We start from the raw sequence: 14,579 nt of genomic DNA, 5'->3' as shown, positions 1-14,579 counted from the left end.
TCTCGTGCGAACGCCCGATTGCAATTCTCCTATTATCAACTCCTCTGGATGATAATAAAGAGTTCGCGGCATCACTTCGCTTGGAACTTCTACATTTCCCTCCAGATTAGTAACATTCTGTTCTGCATCTTGATCACCAACTTGGTTTGTTTGACTTGATAACTGGATCTGCTCCCCCTCAAGGTCTGAATCACCATGGTCAAAAACTGGCATATTTTCAGCTTCTTGATCATCATTCACCTCCGACTGATTACTAGGAACAACTTCATCATCATGTTCACCAGCATTACTAGGACCTGCTTCATCATCATTCGAAGTTTCCCGAGGTCCTCTAGAATACTCCGCTGGAAACCTGAGCTGCGACTCATACTCTCGCAAAATATCCAGCTCATCAAAGAAATCTTCTTCTTCCTCTGATTCTTCTCTCATGTCAAACGAATCCCAAAGTTTGTCATAATGATAACGCCATGAATCCCCAGGATTCTGTGGCGGCATAGTGTACCCCTGACATTCAACATTTGCTGCCTCAATAATCTGCTTGTCGCTTGGAATGAAGACACGTCTCAAAGGACTTGAATAACCCACAAAGATTCCCTCAACGCTCTTCGGACCAAACTTTCCTTTAGGCTCTATCACCGTACAGGGTGACCCGAACGGTTCTAGATACTTAAAATTCGGCTTGCATTTATTGAGTAGCTCAAAACACGTCTTGTTGAACTTCTTTACAGTAAGAACTCTGTTGAGAGTATAACATGCAGCAGAAACAGCTTCAGCCCAGAAGTTAATTGGTAACTTAGAGTTTGCAAGCATCGTTCTGGCTGTCTCGATTAGCGTCCGGTTTTTGCGTTCTGCAACTCCATTCTGCTGAGGAGTGTACGGAGCACTAAACTCATGCAGTATACCTCTTTCGTCACAAAATTCTTCCATCTTACTGTTTTTGAATTCAGTACCATTATCACTGCGAATTCAACAGATCGGCCTCTGGTACAGATTCTCAATTCTTTTAAACAATGCCATCAAACTATCAAAAGTCTCATCTTTTGATTTCAAAAACATCACCCAAGAAAATCTGGAATAATCATCAGTCATGACCAAACAGTATAAATCTCCTGTTATACTCTTGACATTCACTGGACCAAACAAATCCATGTGAAGTCTTTCCAAAGGTCTTGAAACTGAATTGACTTGCTTTGAGGGATGTGACTTTTTCTTCTGTTTGCCTTTGACACAACTTATACACTCCCCTTCCAGATGAAAACCTTTAATATTCACTCCAGTAACCAAGTCGTTATGCACTAAGTGATTCATTTTCCTTAGGTGAATATGCCCCATCTTTCGGTGCCATAATCTTGATTCTTTTTCTGTTGCTCTGGACACAAAACAATGAGCCTGACCCGTGGTTGTAGTAGCGACGCTCATGTCCAAAACGTACAGATCGTTGACTCTTGGTGCCCTCATGATGATCCACTCTTCAGGTATCACAAATCCCGGTTTCAAGATCAAACATTCTTTGTCGGTTAAATGAGTAGTATATATCCTGTCACAGATCTGCGAGATACTCATCAGGTTGTTCTCCAGCTCAGCGATGTAGTTAACTCTCTCAAACGTTATAATGCCATTTGACAATGTTCCTTCACCTATCATCCTTCCTCCTTGATTACCCGCAAAACCCACATAACCACCGTTAATGCTATTCACATCATACAGCAATGCGGTCTTCCCTGTCATATGCCTTGACGCTCCACTATCCATTATCCACCTGGATACAAGTTTTGGAAGATCCTGCACATAACAAATCATCATTTAAACAACTTCAAGAAAGATGCCGATTCATGCTTCGCGAACCAGGAAGCTCCGGCAATTCAAACTGTTTAGTCAAACATTGAGTTCACCCAGGCTTCATCAGCCTTAGGTGCAACCTTGACTCTTGCAATTTGAATTTTGAAATTTTCAACCTTGAGTGGCGGAAAATTTGCATCATAATCAACAATAATTGGCTCTTCAGCCTTTTTCTCTTCAGAATTTGAAACTTTCTTCTCAACCTTTGATTCAATTTTTAGTTTCCACACCTGTTGAGTTTCTGCAACCCTTTTATAAAATTTATCATTTTGAGTTACCAATTTCTTTACGGGTTTAGTTTTTGCTTTTACTTTGTCGATTTTAACGTTTTTCTTCTCAACCACTTTCTTCTCAACATACATCGGTGCTTTACCCTTCACATCAACCTTCTTTTGTTGAACCTTCACAGCTTCAGTCCTAGGCTTCACATATGTACACTTTCGTGCAATATGACCAACCTGTTCACATCTAAAACAAGTACGAGTATCAGCTACCCGACTCGTGCCTTCAGACTGAGCCTGTGAAGCTCTCTTCTCAAAAAATTCTTTGTTCGATTTTGAAAAAAATTCTTTTTCTTCATCAACAAGTGAACTTGAACTATTCACAAATTTTTTCTTTTCGACAAACCTCTTGTGTGAAACATTCTTTTTCTGAAACGATTTACCCCCCTGATAACCACCTGACCAGTTGTTTCTGTTATTATTGTAAAAACGCGGTGGATAACCAGTTTTCTTGTTATAAACCCTGTCTTTCTTTCGACTCAGAGTATTCACTGCTGACAATTCGACTTCAACAAGTTTGAAAATATTTGTCAACTTGTTCATGTTAACATTCTCGATTGGAAACTCTGAATCCGAAAACAACTTATCCGAACCCATCATTTTGTACATGACAAGGTTTGACTCTTCATCTAAGTTGTTCTTGGACTTTTGTTTCGGAATGTATTTGTCTAGAAAACACCCATCCTCCTCAGAAGTGTCACAATCCGGTTTAAGCACTTTGTCTACCACACTTTTCACCACATCATTTTGGACACTTTCGTCATTGGAAGACGTGAACATGACATCAATATTCTCCGGAAGTTGCACTTCACTTCCTTCTTCAAGTTCAACCAACCCAGACTCTTTTTTAGTGTAATTGTGCAAAATCGGCGGTGGAACTTTGTGAAACCCTACACCGGTACCATCTGAAAACACATCCTCGCCAGCTTTGTTTTTTCCTATAGGTTTAGGAACAATATGCTGCAACACAAAGCTTGCAGAGTTATAACTACCAAGTTTCAACTGAATTCGCTCATTCTCTATTTCAGCTTCTTGAACTTTAAGTTTCAATTTAGCGATCTCATCCAATTGTTTATTAATTGATTCTTCTTTTATTCTCACCACAGCTCGCAAATGTTCATTTTCTTTAAACGTTTTACCATTTCGTTCAACACTTTATTTAACTGTGGTTTTGAGTTTTTCAAATTTTTCAGAAGTTTTACGGTTTTCAAGAATTAACTTTTCATTTTCAGTTTTAACCTTTTCATGATCAATTTTATCTTTTTCCATTTGAGAAGTCAACTCTTTGATCCGTTCAGTTGAAGCTCTCACAGTTTTGTCACGACCGAGTATTTGATCCTCAACACTACTGACTTTAGCTGTCAGGTTTTTAATTTTCTCATTGTTGAGGTACGTGACAGTGCTACAGAAATTGCATTCTTTTGTGCAATTTTTGCAGTCAATGTTTCCATCAATCTTCTTACCTGACGCATTAGCTGACACATTTGGACTGACCTGATCCTTAGACTCAGAAACAGAATTAGGATCTACCTCAAGTGCTTTCGCAGCTAGCACTTTGTCAGCCATCTTTCCCAGATTTTCAGCTGTCAACTCCTGCGTAACATCGATCAAGCCCGTATCAACCTTTTTCACTTCATCAATCTCTTCTTTTTCTTTCTTTTCTTTCTCCTCTTTCTCTTTCTCTTTCTCTTCTTCAATCATCTTTGACGTTGGTGTTCCCCACCACTTGTGTTGCCAATATTCATCTTCTTCTTTATACTCCTTGATGATGGCCTCGATATCAAGCGTTTTGTCATCAATTGCGATGTTGCCAAACTTATCAAGGTAGCACTCTCTGTCTGGATCCCATCTATTCGCTCTTTTTGCCTGTAGATATACACCAGAAAGTCTGATAATCTTGTTTTCAGCAACCATCTTCCGATATCTATACTTCTGATCCTCTGTTTGATTATCTTTCCACAGAATAGGCTCATTCTTTGCCATGAAAGCATAACCAACAGCATCTTCTTCCGGCAAAACCTCTTTGCTCCAATCGTAACCCTCATCATCATAAATCACAGCTAAAGCCCTCGATTTGTCTCAGTTCTCTTCCTGCTGCTTCAATCTAGGCGGCTCGGATTTATTCTAATGGTAGATTGCCTTCTTGTAGTAGTCGTCTCGAAACGGATTCTCTGATTCATCTGCATACGCATTTCTGCATTCCCGCTTGAAATGACCCTTCTGTTTACACTTAAAACATGTCACTTTTGACTTAATGAACCCCAGCTTTGTAGACGGACCTCCGATTGTCTTCCTCCCGGTAATTTCCATGAAACGCTGAGCACGTCGAACAACACTCGCCATTGCCCAACGAATATCGATCAGTTCCATTTCCTTCGGGTCTATCTGATCGTAGTCTTCTTTTGTCAGATTTATGTTCCCGATCTTTCCGGCCACCAAACCTTCATAGGACTCCAACACGGACGCCAGAAAAACCATTTGTTGCTTGGCCGACTCTTCATCAAAGTTCTGTGCGTTCTTCAGATCTATCGCGATGTTGCACGAAAACTTCGCATCAGAACGATTTGCAGAAGACGTAGATCCACTGTGATAACCACTGTGGCTTCCACTGCTTGAACTGCTTTGATTTTCTTTACTTGCTGGAGATACACTCTCAGCTGAAAATGCAGTCTTTGGAGAAGTAGCTTTCGGCATCAAGCTTTTTGGATAGTAAAGATCCAAGTTTTGTTGATAAGATGAGTGATTGACTTTGTAAGTTTTCTTCAATTCAAGCTCATGACTTTCAAGTCTCTCAATCACAACATCTAGAGTCAAATTTTCAGGAGCAATAGTGTTCTTCAACATCAGTGCGTAATATCTCCAATCCACTTCATCTGGTAATGAATCAAACAGTTTGTCAACAAGTTCTTCATCAGAATACGTAATCTTATGTCGTGCAAGTTCCAGCTTCAGATGACCGAACCTTTCAATCATTTTACAAACCGATTCATTTTTAAGATAACTAAACATGTCAAACTCTTTTCTAAGAAGTTTCGTTTTATTTTTTACAATCTCTTTGCTACCAAGACACTTCTTTTCAAGTTTTTCACACAAATCTTTAGCATTGGAGTAATCTATCAGCGAAATGATATCTTCTCGCACCGATTGAAACAATAATGCCACACACTTTTGCTCTGCCACAAAGGATTCAATTTCGTCAGCTGATGATAAAGTTTCTCCACTTTTGTGTCCATGAACATATCCATTTTTCAAACTCTTCCAACTTGCAAACGCGAAAGCCATCAACCAATCCTCAAATTTTCTCGACCAACGGCTATATTCCTCGATTGCCATAAGCTTCGGAGGTTTGTTGAATGTACCAAATGCACTCTCAGACTCCCAAGCTTCCTTCTTTTTCTCCTTTGATTGATTCTCATTTGTATTGTTCGAAGATGTATCGTTGTTTCCCGAACTACCCGTGAATGCATACATGTCGCTGAAAGGATTCATGAAAATATCATCCATTTTGATCGTACCTGCAAAATCAACCAACACTTGACAGATAAGCGAACCAATCTGTACACGTGACAGATAAGCGGACCAAACAGGTTCAGATAAGTGAACCAGCAATGTCCGTTCGAGCGGACCAGACACCAGAAATTGTAATAAAAAGCGAACCCAACTATGTCCGTACGAGCGAACCAGAATTGTACGTTCGAGCGGACCAGAAAGTGTCCGTTCGAGCGAACCAATATGTAAAAATGTCTGAAAAAGCGAACCAAAACAAGTATTTCGAGCGAACCAGAACGGTACGAAAAAGCGGACCACCTTGTTCAAAAACGCGAACCACTGTTTTTAGTTGGTTTTAACCATTTTTAGTCCGAATTTCACTCTAAAACTTTCTAGGGTTTGTTATTAGTGTGTTTTACACGTTATACTCAAATTTCAGACAATTTCGACCGTAGGAACCACTAAAAACTGAAAAAGTATGAGAAAAAGTTAGTAGAAGAGAAAGATTTCTGCAGATATAAGCTGTAGTAGTATGAACTCCTCGTCCTGAGCTCTGATACCACTTGTTGGACCGTTCTTTGACCCGAAAAGTTAGTCAGAGTAGCTCATCCTCACATATAAAGGCAGAATCAGAATATGCAAGGTTACAACAGCTTGTCCTATTAAGTTCCTTTGCTTTTATTGCTTTTCTACTGAAATTTTGACAGAGTTTCGCTCCAGCATACACATCTACATTCTCAGACCGCTCAGACAAACACCCTATATATAGACATCCTAGTTCGCTCATATGACATGCCATATGAGCGGACCTGGTACAACTTGACACAAATGCGAACCAGCTAAGACCAAAAGAGCGAACCACTATGCAACATGACAAATAAGCGAACCTAACTCTATTTTACATAATATTTACATTTTGACCCCCGGTTGACTAATCTTGACTTCAGACTTTTTGTAGACGCAGTCAACAGACATTCCGTGCATCAACAGGTGAAGTGCATGTTTTAAAATCTAAACACAAGATAACTTGTGTTAGGGTCCTAAAAAGTTATAGTCTAGGTCAAAGCATTACTAATAACCTAATTCCCTATGACCATTGGCTCTGATACCAACTCTTCTGTCACACCCCGACCACGTGGAACAACAAAACGTGGCGGAAATGTCGGGGAGTGTTGTAACAGAATTAATTGTTTCACAACTATGGCATACAAAGTTATATTTTATTTATCAACAAGAGTGTTACATTGTCTCAAAAACAGGAAATAAAGAGTTCAAAACATAATTAAACTAGTTCTATATTCATTTTAAGTCTCTAAGGCACAGGTCCGCCCTAGTGTCATGATCATCGTCCTGAAAACACATGTGAAAATAGGTACGTCAACATAAAAATGTCTGTGAGATACATAGGTTTTGTGAAGATAGGATTCATGACTCAAGATTTAAGAACTGTTTAAAAACAGTCAGTCATGAACCTTGTAAATTGTTTTGTTTTGTAAATCATTTAAAAGTGATAAATAAACCAAATGATATATATGTACAAAAGAATAATACATGGTCAAATGAATAACCAAGTAAAACGAGTTGTATAAAATAAACTGTATTGCAAACCAAAGCCTTGTGAAAACGGGCTACTTGTGTAAAATGTATAAGTCAAAAATGAATAATTTAAGTAACGCTATGATATGTAATATAATACAAACACTTATATATAAAAAGTACCAGCGGCGTATTTACCATGTTTGTATTATACTACTCACATCTCGTTACTTAAGTCACTCAAACCAACCAACAATGTATAATGTCTATGTTTAAACCAATTGTCAAAAGTCCTTTGTATAAACCTTGGCAAATGTTAAAAAGTCCAAATGTAGTCAAGTAATGTGTAACAAATGTTATGTATTGTAAACGAAGTGTTATCTCATAACCAAATGTAGAAAATGTACAAAACAGAGTATTTTGAATATATCAAAAAGTTATGTTTCGCAAAGTAAAAGCATGTTACATTGATACATACATTTATGTGGTAAGTTAACGCATACGTTCAAGCCTTGAGACAGTCGGATAACCCTAAGTCAAGGTTATCAAAAGAAATGTTTTCGGATTCAGTCATTCCTTACATCTAAACAAACCCGAGATGTCAGGAATGGGATTTGTCAAGTCCTATGCTACCACTACTTACTACCGAGCGGCGTAGCTAATGTTAATGAACGTACATAAGTCCCGTTTGTGCAAACCAAATGTTATAGCAAATGTAAACTTGTTATATGAAAACAATGTACTAAGTATGCTAAGTCAACATACAAAGCAGAAAAGTCGTGTAAATCAATGTGCTAGCATGCTATCAGTCAACATACATAGCAGAAATGTAAAGTAAAACAATGTACTAAGTATGCACACAATGGACATACATAGCATAGAATGTAATGAAATCATGTACTAATGAACATAACAAGCATATGATATGAAAGCATGAAAAGCATGAAAGTAGCAAGTAGGCACATGTGTTTCACCCCAAAACAGTTTGGAAAATGGTAAAAGAGGGGTATATGTACTCACTTGAGATTGCTTAGAAATCCGTGAGTAGCAACCAAACAATGCTAGAGATCACGGATATCAAATAGCACCTAATATAGGTAACTATGTTAATATACCGGACCTAAATCGGAGGATTGGGTAGAATGAGGGTTCGTAAACCAAATGAGTATGGAAACTCATGTGATATGGTTTAACAAAGCCCACATACTAAAATGAAACCAAACCTAAATGCTTTCGACCCATTACGACCCGTTTAGGTAGCTTATGCTACTTTAACGCGTCGTTCGCGCAAAACGCGTTCGGAACACCTAACTAGCCCTATGATAAGTAAAATATGCCTTAACATGTCTAATATTGTTGCCAAATCAGTTTAGATACCAAAAGTTATGTTACATATGCTTAAAATGAATTTTGGTGTAAAAAGGGCATTTTGGTAATTTACCTAAGGCATATAAACTACCTATCACACAACTAAATAAACGTCGTGACCATAAGGTATAACCTCGAAAGGTTATTCCCTATACAACTATGGTCACCTAATGTGTTTGGTCGGATCCTAATGATCGACCAAATGGGTCGGGTTCGAAAGTATAAGCGATTGTTTAGATCGCGTACCTTACGACCCTATATAAGCACTATACTAAAAGTGACGAGCTAAACATGTTAGAATATGCTTAACTAAGTTTAGAAAATAGGTTTGGTATCAAAACAAACGGTTTTGATACCTATGAGTAGTTTGGTTACAAAATACGCAAGAATGCGCATTTTGGCCGAAACTACAACTCGTCACTGAGCCTAGATAACGTGGTAATCAGTAGGTGTAGTCACTATGGACTATAACCATCGTGATCACGCTCACGTTATGAAGTTCAAACGAACTTCATGTTGACCATAAACTGATCAACGCAGAACGTCAAACAAAGCTTGACTTTCGGACTCGAAAAGCGATAAAAGAACGAAAGAACACTTACGAAGGGTCCCCGAAAGCTAATCTTGATCCAGGAGCTCAGGTATGAAGCAATGGCATCAACTTACAGCTCTTTAATCAGATTTGTGGGTTCTAAACAAGAATGGGGGGGTATTTATAGGATATGCAAGATCGTTAGGATCGTTTATCCATTTACGTGCTCGAATCTCGTCCGTACAAGTGTCGTAAAGTTGTGGTATCATAATGTGACCCCAACCCCAGAGATTTGCAAAAGGCATTGCCCTTTGGAGTGCTGAAAGGCTGCTAGCAGCTGGAAAAACGACCTTTTCTGATCTGAAGGGTTGTCGCGGGCCGCGTAAAGGGTCACCCTGGGTTTACGCGGGCCACCTGGATGCCCTGATCAGAAAACAACTTTGGAAAATGACAGTTTAGGTCCCTGTTGTGGTTTAAAGCCTTTTCTGACATGTTTAAGGCCCGTTAAGCCAACTTTAAGGCCCTAAAATGATGCTTAAATATTGTGGACATGAAACATGCTCAAAAATGTGCCGGATGTCGGTTCGTTTGGTCGTACGATCGCGATGTTCGGTTAATTACGACGGAATGCGCATAAGCGCGAAAAACGATCCAAACGATGCCACGAATGGATTTTTCTTATGCCAAACACTAAGGCATAATATTATGATGCTTACATAAATTTTTGGATGTCCGGATGTATTCAGAACGTAAGTTATGCGCGAAAGTGCAAACTTATGCACTTTTTGACACTTTTAGTCCCTGAATGATCCAAAAGTTTATTTTAGCACACCGAACCCCTCAAAGCCCATTTCTAAGCTATATAAAGGATATTTAAGGTGTGTTTAACTTATGGTCATGTTCCGGAATGTCTGTTTTAGTACGAATAGTCATACTTTCGCAGTTCGTCAAATTTAGTCCCTGTAAGCGAATTAACTTGTTTTTGCCATACCAAAGCCTTCAAAACTTATTTCTAAGTTATGTAAAGGTTATTTATGGTGTGTTTAAGTATATGTTGATGTTCCGGAGTATTTGTTGCATTAAACTGAGTACGTTTACGCATCAGTTTGCGTATAATTCTCAAGAAAGCGATGTAGAGTTTGAAGTTGAATAAAAGTCAAAACATGAAAAATGTCAAACATAAACAAACAAACATTGGGATCAAAATAACGTTGTTTTATTGATAATTGAACTGTTCACGATGATTTCAAGCACAAATGTTACAGCGAGTAAAAAGAGCTAAACATAACAAAAAAATATACTCACACCGACACACGTCAAGTTTTTGGCGTCGTTGCCGGGGACACAAGAATTTCAGGAAAGCTTAAAATTGACGGCCTAATCTTTTCTTTTATCTTTCTTTTTATTTTTTGTTCTTTTTCCCTAAAAATCTGCTTTCTGCAGATTAACACGGGGCCGTGCGGGATCAGCACGGGCCGTGTTAGATCTACAGTATCTGGGCATTCTCTTTTCCGGTTACTAGAACGATTTCACACGGGGCTATGATACAGGAACACAGGGCCGTGCTAAACATCCAGTACCGGGAACTCGAAAACATAAAAGTTTTTCCAGATAGCATGGGTCGTGCTAGCCACAGCACGGGGCCGTGCCACCCCTCTAATCAAGTTTTTTCTTGTTCGCAGAAAATCACACAATTCTGTATACTTCGCAGGAATACAGTTTGGTGCATGACCTCCACCTCCAACAAAGACATAAAAGTACCGCTTAACGAACCCGATCGCTTTTTAAGAAAACGCCTTAAAGCCAAAAACCAACAAAAAGCCTCGATCCAAAACCCCCCTATGGCAGATCAACGCACTCTCATGGATTACCTACGGCCTACGGTCGGTAATCTTGGAGCCGCTATTAACCCTCCTAAGGCCGATGCTAACAACTTTGAGCTTCGACCACACCTTATCCAAATGCTCCAAAATTCCGCCACTTTCCGTGGCCTAGCCGACGAAGATCCCCTTTACATATTACCAACTTCTTAGAAATATGTGACACCTTCCGTATCAACGGGGCCTTTAGCAATGCCATTAGACTCCGTATATTCCTTTTTCCCTCAAAGACCGAGCGAAAGCTTGGTTAAACACCCTCCCAAGTGGGTCCGTGCACACTTGGGATGATCTTGCCAAAAAATTTCTCTACAAATATTTCCCTCCCGCTAAAACCACCAAACTCATGAGTGAGATCAACACCTACTCTCAAGAAGACGGGGAATCCTTGTATGAGACATGGGAAAGGTTCAAGGAGCTACTAAGGAAATGCCCGCATCACAGTCTTGAACGATGGCAACAAGTGTCCACCTTCTACAACGGGCTCTTTCCGCACATAAGGCAAATCCTTGATTCCGGCTCCGGGGGACTCCTTGGGAATCGGTGACCCGAGGAAATTTATAATCAAATTAAAGACTTTGCTCAAAACAGTTTTCAATGGCACACTCCTAGGCGCTCAAAGTCTATAGCCCCGGGCGCCCACAACGTAGATGAGTCCACTTCCTTGCAAGCCCAAATCGAAGCTTTAACCAATAAAATAAAGAAACTTGAATTAAACAAAACAGCTTCGGTTATGGCTTGCGAAGGGTGCGGCAGCCCGCATGAAAACTGGAGTTGTAAAGATCTAGAAAATCAAACGGAAGTGGTAAACTACCTAAATAACCGGCCACGACCACTGGGAGTTCAAAGTAACACTTTCACTCCGAGTGGCGTAATCATCCCAACTTTGGTTGGAGGGAATCGGGGGGTAAAAAACAACAAAATCAAAATTAACGATCTAACTTTCAACAATCACAAAATGGGCAACAAAGTTTTCAATCACAACAAGGAGGAAGAGAAAGGCTTGAGGATATTATCACTCGCCTCTTCTCCGAATCCGATAAAAGGTACTTGGAAAGGTTCTCACAAGCTGAAGCGGAGATAAGAAACCAACGTGCTAGTATGCAAAATCTCGAAAAACAATTTAGCCATATAGCCCAACATTTCACCGAAAGACCATAAGAAGCCTTACCAAGTAATACCGAAACAAACTCGAAAGGCCAACTAAACATAATTAATCTAAGAAGCCGGAAGGTAGGACTCGAGCATGAGCCAACCCCACAAGAAAGCAACCCAATCCAAGCTGAAAAAGCCACCAACAATAACCAAGAAAATACTCAACCCCAAAACACCAACACCGACATAACCAAACCACCTCCGGTCCCTTACCCCGATCATTTACTTTGGCAAAAGACCGATGAACAATTTACTAAGTTTGTGAGCTTACTTAAACAATTTCACATCAATCTTCCTTTTGTAGAGGTCCTCACACAGATGCCAAAGTATTCTAAATTTATGAGGGACTTCCTCACTCACAAAAGAAAGATTGAAACCATACAACAAGTCACCCTTAGTGAAGAATGCTCAGCGGCACTCCCCAACAAGCTCCCCCAAAAGAAGATTGATCCCGAAAGCTTCACCATTCCTTGCTCTATTGGTGGGTCGCCAATAAGCAATGCGTTAGCCGACTTGGGGGCTAGCATTAATTTAATGCCGGCCTCTATGTTCAACCGACTAGGATTGGGGAAACCAAATCCTACAAGAATGAGCATTCAACTTGCGGGCCGGTCGGTAAAATACCCTCAAGGTATCAGAGAAAACTTATTGATAAAGGTAGGAGAATTTGTTTTTACCGCCGACTTTGTTATTCTAGACATGGAAAAGACACCGATATTCCACTTATACTAGGACGACCCTTCCATGCCACCGCACGAGCTATGGTAGATATGAGCGAAGGACAACTAATGTGACAACCCTCAAAATTCCATGTATTCCGTACAATTTATTTTTGATAATTAAAGTGCTTGACGACTGTGTGGAATTACTTAACTGCTTTCGGATATCTGTGTTATGCTTACATGTGCTTGTTAACATACTAGTAGTATGCACAAAAGTCACTAAATAGTCCGTTATAATTCCCAAAGTGTTAGAAATTAAAAGTGTTACAAAAATATACATAAAAGACACTTTACGAATTAATTAAGCACTTTAACGGAACAGTATCAAACCGAACAACCGGAATTTACCCGGAACATAAAATATTGTCATTGACATTGTTTTTCCTTTTCTGAGCTAGTTAGGGTCCCCGAATACCCTAACACCCGCTATAATACATAACACAATAGTAACTAAATAAATCACCCAACTAAACTAACTAGTGCTTAACTAAATCGTTCAAATCAAACCAATTACCCCCCCCCCTTTCAACCGAATCGGTCCCATAGGGGACACGCTCTTACACTTATGATTATTTTATTTGCTCATGTCTTATATCTAGATAACATATTATCTAGTGGTTAATTAGATTGGATGGTTTATAAATAAAACTATTAGACTCCTCACATTCACATAATCACCAACACACCAACAACACAAGCTCTCCTCCCTCTTCCTTCTTCCTTGTTTTCGGCAGCCACGCATCACCACCATACACCCACCATCAAGCCACTTTATAGCCATTTTCCATCCATACAAAGGTGCAAGAAGGTGAACAACGAAGCTTGGTGCACTCGCAAGTTGAAAGACCGCTCTCGTTTTCTTTTATCCACCACTTTTCTACACTTGAACTCTCCTAGCCTTGTGCTAGTGGTAAGCACTTAGATCCTTGCATTTTACATGATTGTTGAGTGGTTAATGATGTTTAAAGATCGAAAAGGTAGAACTCTAATGAACATAAACAAATCTTGAACATCATCTAACATATGTTGAAGTAGTGTTAAAATGATGAATGAAATATGATATTGCATGATAAATCTGTAATATATAAGTGACAATCTGCTGTAAGTATTGTTGTGATCGCTAAACATGTTAACGGAATCAATCGAACACACTTTATAATGTAAAAAGACTGAAAACAGCTTGCTGATCTTCATTTCCAGCCGCCTTTAACTGGCTGTAACAGAACCATAACTTATCGAAAAATACATTTTCTGAAGCCTAGATTTATGTATTATGAAATACGGTTCTAATGGCACTGGAATCATAATTTTTGGACTTCGTTTACTATTTTTAAAGTGTCATTCCGTAACATCAGCTAGAGCTGCATTTTTCTGCAGAAAATTGGCGATATGTTTTCAGTCATAACTTGATTTCCGTATCGAATCAGCCCATGAATTCTGTACAGTAGATGGACACTGATGTCGTAGTAATTGTCCCACTGAAATTTCGTCAATCCGACTTACAATGAATTTTTAATCAATTATTCCGTAGACTGCAGTCAGAAAATAATGAATCTGATTGCAGTCCGGAAAATGATTTTCATAAAATATTGGTGATGAATTAGATCCCGAGATTTTTACACAATAATATTTTGGTCGTTTAGCATCTTCTGTAAAAAGTTGGTAATTGTTGAACTAAGATAACTATTTTATTAAAATACTCGAAAACTGCCCAGTTTCGGATAATTAAATTGAAACGACATAAGTAGTGATTTGCGTGTCTAAATGTCGAATATGTTAT

General features: G+C 39.2%; 1 non-coding gene across 1 annotated transcript; it reads right to left on the bottom strand.

The window, feature by feature from the left end:
• Positions 1 to 11,262: 11,262 nt before the first annotated feature.
• Positions 11,263 to 11,369, bottom strand: LOC118484370. Its single transcript, XR_004873481.1, has one exon. It is a non-coding gene; the product is annotated as a small nucleolar RNA R71 (small nucleolar RNA).
• Positions 11,370 to 14,579: the final 3,210 nt, after the last annotated feature.

Source organism: Helianthus annuus, chromosome 11 (assembly GCF_002127325.2).
Source record: "Helianthus annuus cultivar XRQ/B chromosome 11, HanXRQr2.0-SUNRISE, whole genome shotgun sequence".
NCBI lineage: Eukaryota > Viridiplantae > Streptophyta > Magnoliopsida > Asterales > Asteraceae > Helianthus > Helianthus annuus.
Note: the sequence above shows the minus strand (reverse complement) of the source record. Positions and strands in the feature narration are given on the sequence as shown.